At 42.7% G+C, this 19,978-nt stretch overlaps 1 protein-coding gene across 15 annotated transcripts in view; it reads left to right on the top strand.

Annotated features, from left to right (window-relative positions):
- Positions 1-19,978, top strand: part of ADGRL3 (adhesion G protein-coupled receptor L3) — a 486,265-nt gene that overhangs the window by 46,851 nt on the left and 419,436 nt on the right. Inside the window, exon 1 of one of the 15 annotated variants that reach the window (XM_085058064.1) lies at positions 3,139-3,330. The exons of the other annotated variants lie outside the window; for them this stretch is intronic. The gene's annotated coding sequence lies outside the window, so the exon portion shown is untranslated. Of the gene's footprint in view, positions 1-3,138; positions 3,331-19,978 lie in introns of those variants that run through there. 15 annotated transcript variants of the gene reach the window in all.

Genomic DNA, 19,978 nt, shown 5'->3' with positions numbered 1-19,978 from the left:
GAAGCTGGGGCAAGGTGATACACTGAGTCAGGCAGATGCCCTGGCTCCCTGGTTCCCTTCCCACTTGGCTGTGCTCCCTCTAAGCCATGGAAATTGTGTCTGTGGTTGTAACAGTCGTGCAACGTGGTGCTGGTGCTGGAAGGTGTGCTTGCTAAGTGATACAAGAGCCCTGCACAATTTATGGGATAATTGCTTGAGCTGGGTAAGCAGACATTGGGAGCTCATTCCCCTCCCAAGGCTTTGGGTACCATGAGAAAAACATAACAGTAAAAGAGTCTCTTGGTCTGCCCTTCCTCAAGGGTACTTAAAAATACTACCACCTTCTTCTTGCTAGTTTTCAGTCCCCTTGACTTTCTAGGAAGCTTTTTGCTGATGCACTTCTCTGAGCCTCCCCCTCTCAAGACACCTAGTCATAGTTGTCTGTGTGTGAAGACGTTCTTGGAGAATTTCATCTCCCAGTTAAGTGTTCTACCTGGTGGGTCTGGTGATTTTTTTTTTTTTCAATTCCATTTATTTACTAATATGAAAATAAAATGTAAGACAGGGGTTTCCTAGTAGCATGATGGTTTTTGGTTTGCATTGCTCATGAAAGTGAAAAGCCACTTAAGCTGTACTCAAGTCTTCATGTAGAATAGAGGTCTTATCTGGATCTCTTCATGCAGCCTTGCTGTAAAATAATTTTATGTTTTTCTTTAGATATTTTTGTTCCTACATGTGGACAAGATGAATAGGTCATTGAGATTTCAGCAGCCCCCACAGTCCCTGAGAAAAGGAGGAAATTATGGAGGCATAGGAGGGAAACGCTGTGATCTGAATCATGCTGAACTGTTGAGCAGAACCTCCCAGTGAAGCTTGTTGATAACCTCCTCCCTTTGCTGGGAAAACAGCTTTGCTGGTATTTAGGGCGTGCACAAAACTGTCCCATGATCCAGGAGGACAGGGAGGAGGTGAGGGGCAGAGAAAGCTTGTTCCCTGGGCCAGTCAGCTTAATTGCTGGCTCATGGTGCTGTGTGGGTGAGCAGTCTTGGTAAAGGAAGATCAAAGGAGCAAGATTTTAAGGTCATTGCTGCTGTACCAGCTCCAAGCAACAGCCTTGGCACTGAGCAAGGACTTCTGTTCTCAAGGCCACCTGGGAAATAGCACTGTATTTTTTTCCCATCCTAGTGGTAACAGAACTAGTGGGTACTGGTAGTGGCTTAAATAAACCCTTCCCTGCTTTGGGGATCAGAAAGGTTGTGGCATTTTTCATTTCAACTCGATTATTCTAGCCTGTGGTTTGAAGGGAGTTTTTGTTTGTTGAGCATAATTGTAATTCCCTGAATTTTAAGCTCAGATAACTAAGGTTGAGTTATAGAAGTCTGCTTTTTAATATCTTAAGCAGGAATAATTTGTATCCAGAGAGAAGATAGTCTAGAAATGCAGGTATTTAGGTCAGATACAAGTGAAATAACGATTGTGCTGTGCTGGGCAATTTATCTAAATCCTTTTTACCTTGGAGCTGTGCATGGGCTGACACCACTGTGGGCTCCATGGTGACCTCTTTGGTGGGTGCTTGAGATGACATGCAGGAAAGGAATGTTCACTTGATCATTTTGAAGTTTTAGAGTCCCAAGTGTGCATAGTTGAGGCGTCACTATGATAAGAATCTTGAAAATTTAAGAAGCGCTAAGCAATGTATTTGTATGAGATGAGCGACTTTAAACATTCACTTTTAAGGCAAAATTATTTCCACAATTTATCTTCTTGACCTGCTCTGTAACTATAACACATAGCTTTAAATACAACATTTTTATAAATTACCATTCCTGGTGCCAGTAATAGGCTTTATGCACTACATTGCCATGACACCTGACTTGCCAGAAGTACAAGTTTTTATTAATGGGCAGATAAGGTTGCTGGTGCATTGCATCTTGTGGTCATTGCCTCCTGGAGTATAAATACACATAATAATGTTGTTTAACGTGACACATACTGTTTCACCATATTGACATTTCCATTTTAATGCACTATACCTGTCTGGTGAGGCTACCTTTAATGTGCACCACAAGCATAAAAATCATCAGCAGAAAAGAAAAACAGCCCACTTGAAGAAATGATAGCTAATTTAGTATTGTATTACTTCTGGGAAAGTTTTATGTGTGAACAAATGTTGCAGTTTTTCAGAGCGTGCTCCAAACCTCAAAATGTGTTGTGCAACCAGCATAATAAAACGGTGATTGGGCCATGGGAAAGGTGCTGCATCTCCCAGAGGGAAAATTGCTCCTGCTTACTTATTTAGCCTATGGCTGTTCTAAAGGAGATGCAGTCACAGAGTACTGGAGCTGGATTATACACAGCCACCACTTAGCTGACTCTTTATTAAATTGTATGGAATATCTTCAACATGAGATAGGGAGGGAGGAGAGGAAAAGTGACTAGAGATGCAAGGGGAATAGACCTAGAAGGGACCGGGGACTTGGGGAATAGGACTTCAAACACGAGGAAGTGCAGGACAGTCTACTGTTTTCACTGGGGAGCAGAGCTCATTTTGTTGTTTTTTATTTTGCTGTAATATTTTAGAAGAGAGAGTGGAAAACTAGTGAGGTTTTTGGTTGTTTTTTTTTTTTGTGCTCCTGAAGACTACTGGGAGAGTTCAAAATTTAATAGGCTTCTGTTGCATAAGGTAAAAATACCATCCTTTAATATCTTGAAGAAATAAAATCATAAGCCAGGATATTCCTTCATGGTGAGCCTCTCTTTCCCCCTTTGCCCTGTTGGTATTGCTTGTACACTGCAGTACCAAGATCAGCTGGAGCTTCATTTTGCCCAAATCTTTCACATCTTCCTATGGAGCCCCAACAAAGTACATTCATACATTTTTTGGGGTTTTTTTTCCTTTTCTTTTTTGTCCCCAGAGAAGTGGTGCTTGTGCTTTGGCAAGTGTAAATAAGAAGTGACATGGTCGGCAGGAGCGGCTCTGAATCAGCCCTTGTGTCCCATTGTGTCCCTTGCCAATTAAAGGTCATTTGCAGGGCACAGCAGTGGGGACATAGGGGCTAAGCCTATTGTCCACACATTAACGTTCACTGAGATCAGAAGCAGCTGAAAAATTCGGGGGTTAAACCCACTTTTTGTACGTTGGCAGGGTGATGCTGGGAAAGGAGGCACAAGAGCATTCCTGCCTAAGGATTCACTGCTGTCACCAGCACCCAGCTCTGCTTGATTTTTCCCCAAGCTGCTGCTGGCTCTTTTACCTCCCTCTGTGTCTCCTTGGTGGGATGCTCTTTGGGACAGGCACTCCATCTTTTGTTGGTGTCACTGTGCAGCTGGGATGCAGAAGGCGCTGAAATGGTAAGAGCAGACACACTTTGCAAGAGCATGGGGCTCCACTGCTTTCTTTCTGTACAGCATTTCTTTGGAGAATGTCAGGGCTTTGAAGGCAGTCATGGTTTGAAGGTTGTGATACTCTTGTCAGATCAGCTGTTAGGGTCTTTGCGTGGAGTGTGGCAGAACCAAGTGAAGAGATGTTTTTGCTTCAGCATGTTGAAATCTCTGCTAAATTTTGGTAGATGGCAAGAGGTGGTGTGGAGCAAGTGATGCCCAGTGCCAAAAATCAGTAATAAGTGGATAATTTTGAGCTGGGAGGAGCAACTCTGTTTGGGGGCGTTTTCTGCCATGTTTTACTTGTTTAGTTTCTGTGAGGTTCTTGTATTTTCAGTATTTCTGTTGTGCTTATTTACCATTCTAGCAATTTTAGTAAGCAACTAGTGGAAACTTTGTTTCTCCACTGCCCTTTTGGAGGCTTAATACATTAAGAGCAACACAAATCAGCAGCTAGAATACAGTCAGTGCCACACCATATATCTGTATCCATAAATTACCATTGGTGAAGGCAAAAGGCTAAAGTGGAGTTGACAGGGAGGGATGATAAGTCTGGGACTGGAATTAGGAGTTTTCTTAAACAGAATGGAGTTCGATGGCAGGCTTCCCTTTGAGCATGCAGGATGGGTGAACTCTGGCTGTGGTGTTTGCATGGGTTAATGTCAGGCTCAGGTGTGATCCTTTGAATTTGTAGCTGAGACAGGAGAAGTAATGGTGTAAATGTGCCAAGGCAGCAGGATTAATAACAGGTGTTAAACCGTATTTCAGGAGACGTCACGACTCGGAAAACATACATCTCCAGCCTCTTCAGCCCTGCATTGTTTTGTAAGGGCTTTATTTCATGTTGGGCATGACAATTTGATAGCAGATTTTCTTCACCTTATGTTCTCTAGGCAACTTTTCAGTGTGGCTGTCATATATTGTTATCTTTTTTACCATGAATCACATGGTTTCATTTTATTTTAAAATTCTGGTGCAGCTCCTGGAATTGGAATATTTAGTGCTAATCTCGTCATTCATTAAAAAAATAATTTTCAGATATAACACCTAGCACCCAGTGTCAGCAAAGGTGCACTAAAGTATTTCTAAAGAAATGCTGATGAATCCCTCTTGTTTTATGAGTACTGCCCAGGGGACTGAAGGAGGCCAGGAGCTGAAGATTCTTTTTAGCCATGGGTTTCTGCTGCATTTTTATTGTTGTCTAATCGGTGTTTCCTCAGAGAGCCAGGACAAGCTGATGAGGCACCTGTAGAAATTAATGTCAGAGCAACTTTTTCTTCTAGGTCTGAGTAGCATCCCAAGGTGAAAGCAAGCCTGGTTCCTTTGAAAGGATTGCCAAATTTGCATCGACTGGAGGCAGTCAGGGTAGCACAAGCAGGTTTTATTGCACTGCTTGCAGCTACAGCATTATAGCGATTGGCAAAAGAGACACCACAGGTAGTATTGACTTTGGCTGCTGCAGTAGGAAGTGCATGGTTTAATAAAATGAATGCCTAAATGCAAGAAAAGACAACCAGTGTTATCACCCTGTGCAGGGGTCCTTGATGTTATCCCTGCAAGTGTGTGTTGTCGCCAGGGTTTTGGCATAGCTCATCCTGTGGGCAGTGGAGCCTGCAGGGGGTTAAACCCTTGCCAGCCCCTCAGCTGATGGTCCCAAACAAGAGGAGGAGGGAGCAGAGCTGTATCTGTCCATCAGTGGGTGTTGGTCCCTTGTCCCCTTGCCCAGGAGTGCCATCCTTCTGATTTATGGTGCCCTCCTTTGGTTTCAGCATCAGCATTGCTCGTGTCTGCTGTCTTAATTTCTCATGCCTGACAACCTTCACGGGTGAGCTGGCTTTCCACTCCTTGATCCAGAACACTTCTCAGTTTATTGCTCACACAACAGAGTCTTTTAATTGAATTTATATTTGTTTGGATAGCACTTGTCAGTGTGGCATGAATCTTCATCAGGTTCAATCGTCTTTTACCGAGCTCATACGTAATCCCCACAGTATGTGCTCCAAAACTGGAGTGCTTGTTCCCCCTCGAGGGGAAAGGAGCTGCTTTGGAGCATGGCTGTCTTTTTCCAGTGCCCATCCAGTGCCTTGGCCCCCCCGTCAAGCTCTTGTCCCATACTGGAGACCATTAATAGGGTTGTGATTCTTGGGGCTTTTTTTAAATGCAAATTGAATATTTATTTTAGATAAATGTAACAGTGGTCATTTTTAATACTGGTGAAGTGAGACATGCCAAGGCGTCATGGTGGAAATCCTGAGAGGAAGGGTCAGGTGCTTCCCTTTGCACATTGGAGGTCCAAAGTCTCTGGTGGAATAAGCAGCTCCCCTTCTGCAGAGTCTGGGTTGAAAGGCCGTAAGACCTTGAGAATTACTGACACAGGAAACACAGTAACAGTACTGGAAAAGGGATAAAAGAAACAGTACCGTAGTAATTCAGTTAACAATATGTTCGACAGGACACATTCATAACTCTTCCTACTTGGGGACACAATTTGCTTGCTGTATTATGCCAGTAGAGATAACCCCTAATTCCTTTCGTATCCTGTTTTTGAATCATTTTGTTAAACAAAGGCCTTTGAGTCCTCCTTTGTTGCTGAGAACAAATGGTGAGATTTTGGGGACTGTAGCTACTTTTGTTATTCACAGATTCCAGAGCCTTTCAAAATTCTTCATCATTCACATTCTGGGCTTCACCACACAATCATTCATTATGTCAGCAGCTGCCCGGGGAGTCTCACTTCAGCTCATTCAGCCAAATAATAAGCACTGGGACAACTGCTTCTGCATTAAAATAATAATAAAATAATAACTAGAGGTTCTCGCGTGTGCAGAACAATGTGGCTATCTTCTGCTTTTTGATACATCCCTGTGTTGAAGTCAGTGATCGGTTTTGCTCAGCGTCTGTGTTGGAATGAGCCTGGCCATTCGGGAAATTATGTTTCTGATACGACCAAACACTTCAGTTCTGCCTGATTCTAGGTGCTTTTTAAACATGTTTTATTTCTCAGATATCTCTTCTGTATTCCATTCATTTGACTGGAGGATTTGGGATGCTCACCTGCCATGCCTCTGTAGGTGAATTAGCATATGTGTGTATAGCTGTGGAGATAACACAGCCCAGCAAGCAAAATGGTTATTTGTGGTGTGGAAATGGGATTGCAAATGAGTGACCAGCTCAGTGAATGAGTATCTTTTAGTGCAACTCTTTTATTTTTTCAAGTGAGTGCATCCAAGAACACAATAATCATATTAGTATGAGGCTTCGTTCTTCCTCTTTAGTTAGGATAAAAAATGTAATTTACAAAGTAAGGCAGGATTATTCCTTCCATCTCCTGTGCAAACAGGGTGCTAGCTGGCTTCCCGTGCAGTATGCAAATATCAGCGCCCCATCATGCAAGGTATCCGTGCTGCAATCTGCCCAGTAGCAGACTAATCCAGGATGGCTTTATCCAGCTGTCATTCCGTCCCAAAACCTGAAGTGATACACCCTGCCTGTGCCGTTGCCTCATTCATCTGAGTGAAATTTGCATGCTGATTCAGCTGAGCAAAGGGAAGCTGCCTTATGGCTTTTCAGGGATGTACAGCTTTCCATACATCAGGCAGGCTGTGGGTGACGTTGCCACCTTTTGCTGAACTCTTCCCGCCTACACAGATAGTACCACATGCAACTGAAACCCACTATTGATTGTGTGGAAGCAGTTCTGTCTGTTAGAGGAAGTAATTTGGATGTTTATGGGAGATGGGTAGGAAAAAAAAAAAAGGTTCATTTTTATTACTTCTTTTTTATTTTTTTTAAAGTGTGCATGAGAACTATATGGAAGTGAACAGATGTTCCCAAAGGCTGCTGTTAGCCTGTTGTCAGACTGTGTCTGGAAAGGTTTGGTAAAGATTTTCTCTATGACCATGAATATAATGTATGGACATGAGTTTCTTGTCCCACCCAGCTGGCCTCACTCCTTTTCCTACATACACTGGGCAACAGAAAACAGAAAGGGAAAAGAAAAGCATTTCAATTGTATTTGTAGCTGTTGTTCTTCTTGGTGAAGCATATAGAGCTTGTATTTTCAAATGACATAATTTGTTTCCAAATATTAGTCCAGCAACAGGAGCTCCTTGTACCCTGCCATCTCCTCTGTGCCTTGGAGACAGGGACATTGCTTTTCCAACTTGAAGCTGAGCTTTGATCTGCACTGTCTCCAGTGTTGCTCACCACAGCCGTGCTGTGGCCGCTTCATCTTTATGGTCGAGCACTTTTTTGTCTATTTATTTTTCTTTTTTTTCTGTATGTTTGGTGGTTTTTGTTTTGTTTTGTTTTTTTTTAATCTTTTGCTTAATGGAAAATGTCCTCAACTCTTGCACCTGTGGAGAAGAGACTCTGCTTTCCTTTCCCCTTGGAGGGCTGTTAGCCCAAGGGAAACTCTTCATGGCTGGGCATTCTGTGGCAACCCAACTGCCACTTATCTATGTACTGCATGTTTCGTTGGGTTTTTTTTGGAGCTTCTTAACCTCTTGTGCAACTCTAAACCCAAACAACAGGCCTTGTGAGCCACATTCCTAAGTTGACATGTAGCAAAGTGCCTTAACCTCCCTCCTTCCACACCCGCTATGCCCCAATTTGGCTCCCAGCCTTATTCCTTCTGTTTCTACACCTCCCTGCTTAAATCTCTGCAGAGGATGCTCAGCCTGTGCTTTCACATAGCTGAAGCATCTTAAAAAGATGAAAAAAACCGGTTTTGATGACTTTCAGGTGGCCTGGGCCCCAGCCTCCATGTCCAGCAGCTTCAGCCTGATTATTTGTAAAGTAGTTCTTAGTCACCCCCTGGATGCTTCACCTCTTACTCATTTCTCTGCCTGGTCTTAGCTTTTATGGGTGTTTTTCTACTCTTTGTGTTTGTGCAATGAGGTTGGAAAAGCCCCTTTTTTCCCCTGCTGCTTTCCTGGAGGAGAGTTGGAGAGGTGGTGTGAGTGATGGCTCTTCTTGGGTGACATCAATGCTGGGCTTCACCAGTGGAGAGAGGCAGAGGGCTCATCTAGCAGGTCTTTCAGGCAGCATTTGTGAACCTACATAAAAAAACCCCTGCTTATCTTCCCCAGAATACCTGAGACACATTGTAAAGTGAGATAGGCTGCAGTTTTCATGGTCAAATCTAAATGTTTCTTGCACTACAGCTAGATATGCTCAATAAAGAAAGAAATGGAAAAAAAGGAAAGAAAAAGGCAATAGATTCTGATGGGGAAAATTCCTTTGCAGAATTTGAGTGGCTGGAAAGATGCCTGGCAGAAAAGGATCTGGGGATGCTGGTCACCAGCAGCTGAACATGAGCCAGCAGTGCCCAGGCAGCCAAGAAGGCCAAGGGCATCCTGGCCTGGGTCAGCAATAGTGTGGCCAGCAGGACCAAGGCAGTGATCATTCCTCTGTACTCAGTGCTGGTGAGGCCACATCTCGAATGCTGTGTCCAGTTGTGGGCCCTTCCCTACAAGAGAGACACTGAGGTGCATAAGGGTGGCCAGAGAAGGCACACGGAGCTGGGAAGGGTCTGGAGCACAAATCTGATTAGGAGCAGCTGAGGAAGCTGGGGGTGTTCAGTCTGGAAGAGACCAAGGTGGATCTTACTGCTCTCTGAAATTACCTGAAACGAGGTTGGAAAAAGTAGGGGTCAGTCTTTTCTCCCAGGTAACATGTGACAGGACAAGAGGAAATGGCTTAGAGGAGGTTTAGATTGCATATTAGGAAAAATTTGTTTGCTGCAACGGTGGTCAGTCTTTGGAACAGGACTGCCCAGGGAAGTAGTGGTATCACTGTAAGAGTTTAAAAATGGTGACTATGTGGCACTTAGGGACATGGTTTAGTGGTGATTGTGTTGATTCTGAATTAATGCTTTGACTCTGTGCATCTTAGAGGGCTTTTCCAACCTTTATGATTCTATGATTTCCCTCTTGTTTTTTTTCCCTAGGTTATAAACTTCCTAAAAAACTGAAGTGATGCCTGTCTGTACCATAGCTTCCTAGACCTTACCGAGCACCCTGGTGCAGTTTCAGTGCTCTGTCAGGAGGGCAGAGCCTTGTGTGTACACTGTCTGCAGTCTGTATGCTGAGGTGTGTTCCATCTGCATTTTCAAAGCTGAGAATGCAGTCTGGACGTGAAGGGTGAGGTCTGATCCCCTTCATCTCTTTTACTCAATTTAGCTGCTGGGGCCCCCTTTGCAAAATGAAACAGAAGTCTGAGAAAAAACATAATTACATCTTTATGCAATAGCTACACAAGTTGTGCAGAGACTGTGAGGACAAGCATCGTTTCTGCTGGCCTGCCTTCTTGGCAAGCAGTTTGCTTTTTGTACATGCTTTTGGACAATTCTGTCTGGGTCAAGATGAATCACTCCCTGAATTCCCCTGACTATATTTACTCAATCTCTGCTGACTATAAAAGGAGCCTGGTGAGTTTTTAGGCTGCTGGTGGCTCCCTTTTAGCCACCAGCCCTTGGGCAGCTGAATCTTTTGTCTGAGACTCATTAGCCTGGGAACTTCTGGGAAATGATGCTCTGAATGCCAGGAACCCCTCACAGCTGTGCCACCCCAGGAGGTGGAGAGGCAGGTAGGTATGGGGGCTGCAGCCCCTCCCATCCCTCCAGCATTCAATGTGCCCAGTGGAAAGCTCCTCCTGAAACCCATATCCCAAAATTTGGATTCCCCTGGGCAAACCTATCTGTCAATTAGGGTTTTGCCTGCAGGTCAACTAAGTAGGGTTCTCCATTCATAAACCCTGTAAGGTCCCTGCTGTGGGGTTCTGGGCAGCTATTGCTCCTTGAGAGGGTCTGGGGTTACAAAGGCACATTGTGTAGGACTGGCAAGGTATCAAGTTGCAGCAATTTTCCCATGAATTAAACTTACTATGAGTGTGGGAGCAAATCGCTTATCTAGTCTCATTGCTAGAATGGATATGCCATAAGCATTCCAGAAATACACTCTTTAAAGATATATAAAGAAGACTGTGTAAAAATCCATATCTGTTAGGTTACAGTGTGTGGTGCAGGAGTTATGCTTTGAATTCCAGCAAGCTGAGAGCCTCTGGAGAAATGGTTGAACATGGGGCGGGGTGGCAAGGAGCTGTTGGTAGCACATTCTCTGGTTTTCCTGCACTCCAGCATCCCCTTTCCCTGACAAAGAAGGCAGCTGTTGCTGCTGTACACAGATGTGGCAAAGTCCTCCAGGTAGGGAAGAGCTGCCACTCTGAGGAGCAGCTGCTCTTAAATGGTTATTTTCCTCTGTGATTTCCCCCAGCTCTGGGTCTCACTGATATCTCCTCACATGGTGCCTGCCTCTTCCAGCACTCAGAGTACTTCTTGTGTGTCAGGGAGGCATTTCTACTTTCTTCTTTTTTTGAAGAGTTAAGAGCTGAAGGCGTTGCTCTTATTTTTGGAAGCCTCCATGCAGTGTATCCAATTTAATTTGTCTGTAGTGTGCTGGGTGACCCATGAAACCAGGTATCCTCCTGTTTTGCCCTGAACAGTCCCTCCACACACCAACTCTGAGATCTCCAGATCTCCCGTATCTGATGCATTTTGATTACTTCCGGGCATGAGTTTTCATGTTATGTGGGGAAAATTCCTTTTAATCTTGTATTTTGCACTTTACTTGCCCAAATCAATACTTGTTTTCCTTGTTACCTGCCTTGGATCTAGATACCAGCAGAGTTAAAAGGTACCTTTTTGACTTTTGCAATTTGTTCATATGGACTTCGATCCTCTTCCTGCTTTCCTACATCAGCTTTTACTGGATTTATATGTGCCTTCCATGCCTGTCTCAGCCAGGTCTGAGAAACTTCACCACAGTGTAGGTGTGGATCGAGCTTTCCTATATTTCTGCTTCTTTGCTCTTAGGAAAGCCTTTTTCTTAGCACAACTCCTTCACACATCCTTCTGCTGACCATAAAGTTATCTTTTCAGGTGGAAGATATTTTTTTCAGAGAGAGGAAGCAATTTTCTGGAGAAAAAGTCCTTATTTTTTAAATGAGAGGTTTAGGGAAGGATAATTGTTTCACATTCTCTAAAATGTCATCCTAGTCTTTTATTGTTGCAGATTCACAAAATACTTTAATGTGCATAATCATCTTCTAGTAATCAAGGAGAAAATGAGTCATTATTTGGGTTAATGTATTTTAAACACTAAAAAAACAAGTTTGCCTTTTTGCATCCTGTAGCTCTGTTGGACTCCTGTGCAAGTTTAAAAGCCTGAAGAGATGAACCTTCTTCCTTCACTGTCAACTGTTTGCATTCAAGCACTTGTTTATTTTTTTAAGCAAAGGACAAAACTGAGCTAAAACCTTGATCGGACTGCTTTTTTTCTCTGACTGGAGTGTATCGGCTTTGGCCATAAATCACCTGGAAGGGATTTTAGTTCAACTTTCTGTATCAGTCCTCCTCAACAGAGCACAATAATGGTGATTTTCCTTCTGGCAGTACTCTTGGTTTGACCACATTCCTCCTGCTTTGTTGATGGTCACCAGTGATCTCAGGATATCCTCAGAGTCAGTGCTGGATGACCCTTTGCTGAGACCTGGCTCCTTAGACTGCTCTTAACCTGTTGGTTTGAGTTGTTTCCAAAGCTGTGTGGGATCTCTGTGAGCTGCAGGTACCATGAAAAGATGCTCTGTGTCCATTCTGAAGGACAAAAAACATTTCTGAAAATGGTCTGTGTGCATTTGACCAAATGAGAAAATAGCACTGTGGTGGTGGTCTCAAATCAGGCTAATGAGAGAGGAAGTAAACTTTAAACATATAGATTTCAAAGGAGCAAACCCACCCCACGCTTGCAGTCCGGGCCACTTAACATCTTTTCATTTAACCTGTAGACCTGTGTGGCCATATTTATTTAATCTGCCGACATCCAGGGACGGATATGCTGACAGGGACTCTGTGATCTGAAGCTTTGCAATCAGTCCTGTCTCCTGCCCTGAATAGATGCTTGGCAGCACATCCTCTCTCCTTGCTGGCTGCTTGGGTTGTGGGGCTTTCTGGTGTCTCTCCCACCGAGGAGAAGATGCCGTGTTTTGCCATATCTGTGCCATTCCCTGCCTCTTGCCACGTTGTCTGATAATGTAGGTCTGATTTTTTTTCTCCCCTGACCTCAGTGAAATCAGTTTAATGCTAGTGGAAGGCTCAGTCAGAGCTTCAGCAGGCCCCAGTTTATCATCCATAATACTTAGAATAATGCGACAGCAAGGACAAGGATGAGAGCGCTGGAAGAGCCGCTGAACGTGAGTGTGCAGCTGGGTCAGGATGTGACCCCGACTGTGCACAGCAGTATGTAGGACACACACCCTGGCTGTCAATAACCAAACTGGTTTTGTATCCTGACTTTAATGATACATCTCTCTGAGGGGTGGTTACTCCAAATGCTCCCTGTCTGCCTGCATTCCTAGTGAAGCTATGTCTGAAATTGCCCCTACCCCTTTCAAGCACTGATGGTCCTTTTACTGCTGATTGCAGCATTAAGCTAGAGTGAAATAATTTTGCAAATCCTGTCCGTCGCCACTAACATGTCTTTAGTATTACCAGGCAAGGTGTATTTTTAGTTGTGATAAGCTTGCTAAATGCAAACAAAGCAAGCAGCAAATTCTTCCTTTCAGCTGTAACAGTATTTTTATTTGTGTGACTTTGTGTGTGTCAGGAGAAATAGAGTTTGCTTTTCTTCTATTTACACCATTTAGTGCAGAAAAGATGGGAATACATAGGGTAGTTTAATGCAGATGTCAAAAACTACTATGAGGAGTAAAGTGGTCACAAAAGAACAATATACAAGGTCTTTGGAAAAGAAGGCGAGTGCTAGCAGCAGTGTGTTTGAAAGGAAACCTGCACAGGATAAATTCTGCAGTATAAATCCTTTGTAAGCTACTATTCTTGCAGTTTGTGGCTTTGTTTAGTATCAGGTTGCCTTCATCTTGTGGGCTTCTGCAACTGGAGTTTATCAGCATTGAGTGACATGAAAGTGTTTGCATATTCATAAATTAGTCTTTTTAAGATTTCCCAGTGGGACTTTTAACTATGCCTAGTCTGCTTATCCATTCAAATCCACTGCTACAGTGTTTTAAAACTTGAAATCATAACTGCATCTGAATTTCACCATGAAATAAAATATTGTAAGTGAGGACACGTGTTAGCAATCAACACAAGGTCTTTCAAATGAGCCCTTGTGCTGCAGAATGGGAGGCTGTTTCCAGGGAAGTATTGACAGACCCTTGATCAGTTGAAGCCTGGGGCACTGAAATCCATCAGTAGGCACAGAGGTTAACGCAGAACAGGTTTTGGAGGTGCTCAGTGCTTCTCAGTGATGGACCAGATTGTTGCTGTATCTCAGCCATAGCTGGCTGAGCTTCATCAGGGTAGCTGTAAATCACGTCAGGGGGAAGGTGCAGAGGTAACAGCAAGAAGAAGAATCTGCTTAAATTGTGTGTGGAGCAATCACAGCTTTTTCGCAATCTCCATGTGCCCCCGAGTGCTGACATTTTGACTGGCAGTAAATTTTTCATGTAGAAACAGGAGTTGTGTTGAACTGTTTGTCTTATCTCAGTGCTTTTCATTTTCATGCAAGCTTTGGCCAGTCTGTAGGCTTGCTGATTGAATTCGTTCAATTAACAGAGACTTTCATGTTACAGAAAGGAAAATTCGTATTTTTAAAATTTATCGTTGGATAGCTAAAATGGGCAGCTGTGGATGAACTTTTGAGAAGATAAGAAACAATTACAGTTGAGTGCCATGGCTGTGATTTTCCAGCAGACTGGAGATCTTGTGAGTCACACTTAGTAGATGTCCAATTTGCTTTTCTTTTTTAAATAAGAATTTTATTTTAAAGGGCAAGTGTGCAGCATTTAAAAAAAATATCCTGATGGCAAATTGGTTTGCATACTGCAAGTAGTTGTTTTTGAAACAACTAGCTAGATGACTAAAGATGATTTTTATAGTAAGAGGAGTAGAAAAATCCAAATGTTTGGTGCCTTATAATACAAGGGGGAAGCCCTGGGAAAAGTGCTGCACCATAACACAAAGCACTGCAGAATGGAGGAGCTGAAAATAAAGGCACAGGAATATCTTCCGAAAAAGCTGGTGTGGTTGGCTGAGGTTAGAAAAGCAGATACACATCATCTGGTATTTGTGAGGGCAGAGGGCAACTTGTGAAAATAGCAGGTAAATTTCTCATTTAATATTTAATATTTTAAATACTTAACAGGAATTTTGTGATTTATAAAGCTCCCAGCCATGTATGTGTGTGTGTGTGCGTGTGTGTGTGTGTGTGTGTGTATATCTAATTAAATTGAAATTATTTCTTCTTCTAAGTCACTATGAAGTTCCTTAATTCATTTGGCATGCCTTGGCCACTACAACAACAGAATAGTAAGAGGGACTTCTGATCCTGATGTGTGCACATTATACTCTATGGTATAGCAGCCTGCATTTCCTAGCAGTACTCTTATCTTCTTCTCCTTTAAAGCAATACAATTTAACTTTGCAGGCCCTGTCACCCAGCAGTAATTTTCTGTCACTGCAGGATACCAATCCCCTGTTTGCAGCTCAGATGCATTTTAGCACTTCACCCTGTTAGAACACATCATTGTTTGAGGGCTTATGTAGATGAGGGTTCTGTAAGCTGAATCTCTTCAAACTGAACTCACTGTCTTGTTTCAAACATTCAGCACTATATTTTACCATAGTTACTTTATTTTGGTCCGCGTCTTATATTTGTTTTTTCACAGATTGAAGAAAGATAAAAGGAAAAAAGAAACACAAAACCCTTTTTTGACATCTCCCTATTTTTAATTTCTGTTGGTAGTTCTTGTCTTATAGCTAGGTTTGCATGGGATCATTTAATATAGTGTTCCCTAGACCACTGTTATGTTTCTTTACCCATTCATGACCAAATTAGGTTTGATTTTATGTTTAACTTACTAAGACTAAAAGGAATAAGGCTGTAGAAAACATAAAAAGGACTCCAGAACAGTTAAAGTTGAAAAAAACCCAAATGTGTGCAAGTAGGAGGACTTTAATAGCTTAAAGAAAATAATAAGAAAACATAAAATGAGAGAGTAAAGAGAAACAGTAGGATCTTATGCAAGAACATTGAAATGCTCCATGTGCATAAGCTCCTGCTTTTTGCTTGTGGTTGTGGGAAGGCAACTCAGTACGGCTGCTGACTTGTGAAGAATTGGAATTTAACCTGCTCTAGCTTGGAAGTTTCTCTTGTTTATTATTTTCAGTGTTAGACTTGAGTATAGGTGGGTGGAGAAGCTTGGAAATCTGTACTTCCTTGTTACACTACAGTTTATTGCTACATAGTGGTATTCAATGACTTTGCTAAATTCACTTTTCCTGTGATTTGATGTGATTTTTAGATTAACCATTTTAAAGTTTCTCTTCCTTTTTAAAGGACACATTGTATTACTGTTCTTTGAGCCCTGTGGAAATTGTAAAATAGGTTTCGTAAATAATAGATGAGTTGAAAAAAAATCTTTGTTAAAAAAGTCAAGAATTCCTGATCTCTACAAGATTAAGCTCTCTACCCTTGCACACTCGAGGAAAAAAAAAAACCACTCTAAGAGTCACTGTAACTTTTTCAGTGAGAACAGACCAAGTCCCACACTTGCTCCTGATTTCCAGTTTCTCCTCCTGCAAGTAAAATATGTTTTTCCCATCTTGAAGGCCCCTGCTTCCATGCTGGATTGTCAAGCTGTGTGTTTGCACAGACATCCGCAGCAAAGTGTCCCATCCAGAAGGTGCATGTGGACATTTGGGAGCACCTGTGCAAGGCTCCACATGTCTGTTTTTGCTCCACTCCCTCCATCCCTTCCCAGTGTCAGTGATGCTGAATCCCAGCATCCTTCAGTGTGCTGAGAAATGCAACTAGGCAGTGGGGGCTGGAGGAGCAGGGGAGAAAACTACTTTTAGTGCAGGTTTTCGTAACTGAAAGCTGTTTTCCTGGGAGCTGGTACTTGGTAGAGAGGGCTGTGCAACTGTTTGTCCTAAAATGGGCCCTGACCTTCTTTTCCTTGCCACAGAGCTGGGTCAAGCCCTGGTTGCTCTTTGAATGCACTACAGAACTGGTGGTCCTGTAATATACATGACAGTGAGCATAACTGGGAAAGGAATCCCTTCTCAAGCACCTTTTTCTTTCTTCGACTATTTTTAGGATATGCTGTATTTCCTTACCTGCTAGGTCTTTTTTTTCCTTCTTGAAAGTGTGAAGGGCTAGAAGCATGCAGCAATGCTTGGCAGCATGGGGTCTTCAGGGAACTTCATCATTTTCTGTTCCCCATTTGCAAAAGATGGTGGTGGTGTGGGGTCAGAGCTGAAAGTTGTTATGCCTGGCATGGGTAGAGGTGAAAAACATTGTACTGGTGGGGGATGAGGCACTTGCAGCAGCAAGGGCTGTTGTTACCTGTCTCAGAGAATTTTGATTAAGGAAACATGGGATCAAAGGAAGAGCTGTTTGAGCAAGTTGTCTTTTGGTTTTTTTTAACGTGAATCACATTGACTGAAGTAAATTTGGGGTAGAGAAACCAAATGGTAATTTTAATGATGCAGCAAAACGTAATGATGAAATATAGTTCCTCAGGCTCCATTTCATCCTAGCTTGTACCTTTAAAACCATAGGCTTCAGGGGTCAGAAATTGTAGCATGTCTCTGTTCAGGCTTTTATTTGACATGGTTGGGTAGGCTATTGAATTCCTACTCCCCGCCTTTAGCTTAGCTGTGTACTATATGTTCTCCACAATACCTCAAGCTGAAAATTGATCTCTGGTCAATACTGTGTGATGATTCGAACCACTCCCGTAATCAGCACCGCTCGTTGAATGAAATTCGTCGTGGGAGGCCTGATTATTGTCTCCACCAGGACTAACCCTACTGAAAGGGCTATCAGACTGTCTGAATTTGGACACTTTGGACAACTGCCATCAGGAATTATCTATGCTTCCAGAAAGGGCTAAATTGAGCAGAGATGAAGTGCTGGTGTTTATCGATTTCCTTTTTTAAAAAAAACAAAAAAACCAACAAACCTTTTTCTTTTTTTTTCCACCACTTCTCCTGACTAGGTAGAGCAGAGGCAGCTTTGGCTACATGTTCTGGACATTGAGATAGCTTTGCTGCAGTGATGATTAATCTTTTTTGACCCTATATCAAATTGTCTACAGCACACCCTGGAAGATTTCAGGGACGCTTTTTAGGGAAAGACCTTTTGTCAAAAATGCTGCACCATGTAAAGGACCACAAGCCTTGTGGTCCTCTTAGCTATATGCTGTGGAAAAAGTAGAACAGAAAATTGCCACAGATGAGGTTGAGCACTTTGCCAGTTTGTGTATCAGCCTCAATACACAAGTTCTTGATCTACTGGAGCAGGAAGGAGGAGCTGCAGCCTTCAAGTAAGTGCCTGGTTAAAGAGGGATTCACCATGCAAATGTGATTTCCATTAGGTATGTCTTGGTATACCCTTGTCTTACATTTTGAAGCTTTCTGCTGCTGTGTAAGCAAAAGGGACATACTATACCAGCACAATGAAAAGCTTAGTAGCAGTTAATAACATTGAAACACTTGATACTTGCTTAGATAATGCCCTTTATTTCTCCTATGCTGTGTTCAGAGTGCAGAAGGTACAGAAGGTGAGTTGGATTTTTTTTTTTTCTCCCCTTACTGGTATAGAAAATTTCAGTGGTGCTGGTGCAACCTGTAATGGGAGACCCTGTTTCAGTCTATAGGAGCACTGATCTTTAGTAAAAGTATATTTAAAATAGCAATAACAAATGAAGTGCAAATACCATGACTGCATTTACTTCACTGAATATTTTTAAAGTCAGCGTGGATTAGGGCATGCCAAGCTTTAATCACAGAAAACCAAAGGGTGAAACTACACCATTGTGCACTATTGCCTGCCTACCCAAAGAGCTTTATGCAGTAACAGTGCATGGTCCAGGCTTGCTAATAGCACAGTTTGTCTTCCCAGTGACAACTCCTCTGCCTGTGACTCGAGGACCTGGACTGAAATCTTAATCTCACTGCAAAGCTCTCATTGACGTGTATGGACTTTGCTTCAGCTCCATTTGATGGAGCGCAGTGGAAGCTTTAAAAGCATTCAGGCCAAAGTCTCTTCACCAAGGGTGTTGTGCCTGTTTGTCACCAGATAACCCCATGTCTTTTAATAGAGTTAAAGCTTCGTGGGCAGGCTCTGCCCTTGTTTAATGCCATGGCATTGTTCCCATTGGCTTCAAAAGGAGGAGGCACTTAGGCTGGGACTCTCAAAGGCCCTTAGGACCCTAAGTCCCATTCATTTCCTGATTTCAGTGGGACTTAGAATTCTAAATCCCTTTGTGAATCCAAGCCATAATGCTCTACTGTCTAGGCACAAGTATTAACAAGAGTTCTCTTTTTATCCTCTTAGCATGGTAAGCCTGGAAAGTGGAGCTCTGTGTTATCTTCCCTGTGCTCCTGAAATAGGCTGAGAATATGTGTAGCTGTTTAAATATGGAAGTTATCTTCTTACTTGAGTCTGGATTATCATCTCCTCCAGAACTATAAAAATAAACAAGTCTGGATGACCAAGCTCCTTTCTGAGCTGAAACTCTGCAGGATGGGTGTTGGGGTGCAGAGTGGGTAAGGTGAGTGAAGGGGGAGGAGTACCTCATTGCTTTAACCCCTTTCTGGCCTTCTGCCAGCCAGCTTGGTTCCTTGAGATGTGTGTGAAAATCATGTACATGGCAAACCCTTTCCATACTGGTAACCATTCTTTGGAAGAGCCTTGTGCCATAGTATCCACAAGCGCTTGATCCTCAGACTCTGTGGAAACTAGATACTCACTAGTGGGCCTGCAAAAATCAAACCCTCAGTAAGAAATCTTCATTAGAGCTTCTTACAGCCACTCTTTCAATGCCAAGGGAGTTTTTTGCCTCTGCTTGCTTATTTCCAAATCTATTGATAATGGGTCCCTTGCTCAGCTGATGCAAATTAGCTTAGTGCCACTGAAATCAGGTCACTGGCTGTTGTTGATGTATCTTGTCTGAGGAGCTGATACAGGCTCTCTGGTTCTTCTGGTGCTGAACAGTTCCCTGTAGCCATCCTCTTCCATTCCAGAGCAATATGAGGTTGCTCTACAGATGATTTTGAGTAAAAGAAAAAGCTGTGTGATGTGTTATGTCAAAAGTAAATAATGTATAGGCTTACAGAGGATCTAATGATTAGTTGTTGGCATATATTCTTGATAGATTAGGAATCCTTATCCCATTAATGGGTCAACTCTTAGCCTCTGTGATAAATAGCTTGGGTTGACAGAAAAGGAAGATGATGAGGTATATTCTCTTTGCTATGATGACCCTAAGAAGCAAGGGATGTCTAGCTTTGAAAAGTCCTTTCATAGAAGTGTGTAAAACTTCCAGCTGATCTACAATTAGCGCAGGAAACTCCTACAGAGGTGCCACTCAAATCTTACCATTTATAGTAAAGCATGTTTGCAGCAGGTAAGGCTTTAACTTAACCAATTTTGGGTCAGTTTTCAAATCCCTGAAATATAAGGACTCACCGTCTTCCACTGTACCGGAGAGGAATGGGATATTAATAGTTGTGAAGTTAATAGGAATAGAGAGCATA

This window comes from Lichenostomus cassidix, chromosome 4 (genome assembly GCF_008360975.1).
Source record: "Lichenostomus cassidix isolate B80296 chromosome 4, HeHo_3.0, whole genome shotgun sequence".
Lineage (NCBI taxonomy): Eukaryota > Metazoa > Chordata > Aves > Passeriformes > Meliphagidae > Lichenostomus > Lichenostomus cassidix.
Note: the sequence above shows the minus strand (reverse complement) of the source record. Positions and strands in the feature narration are given on the sequence as shown.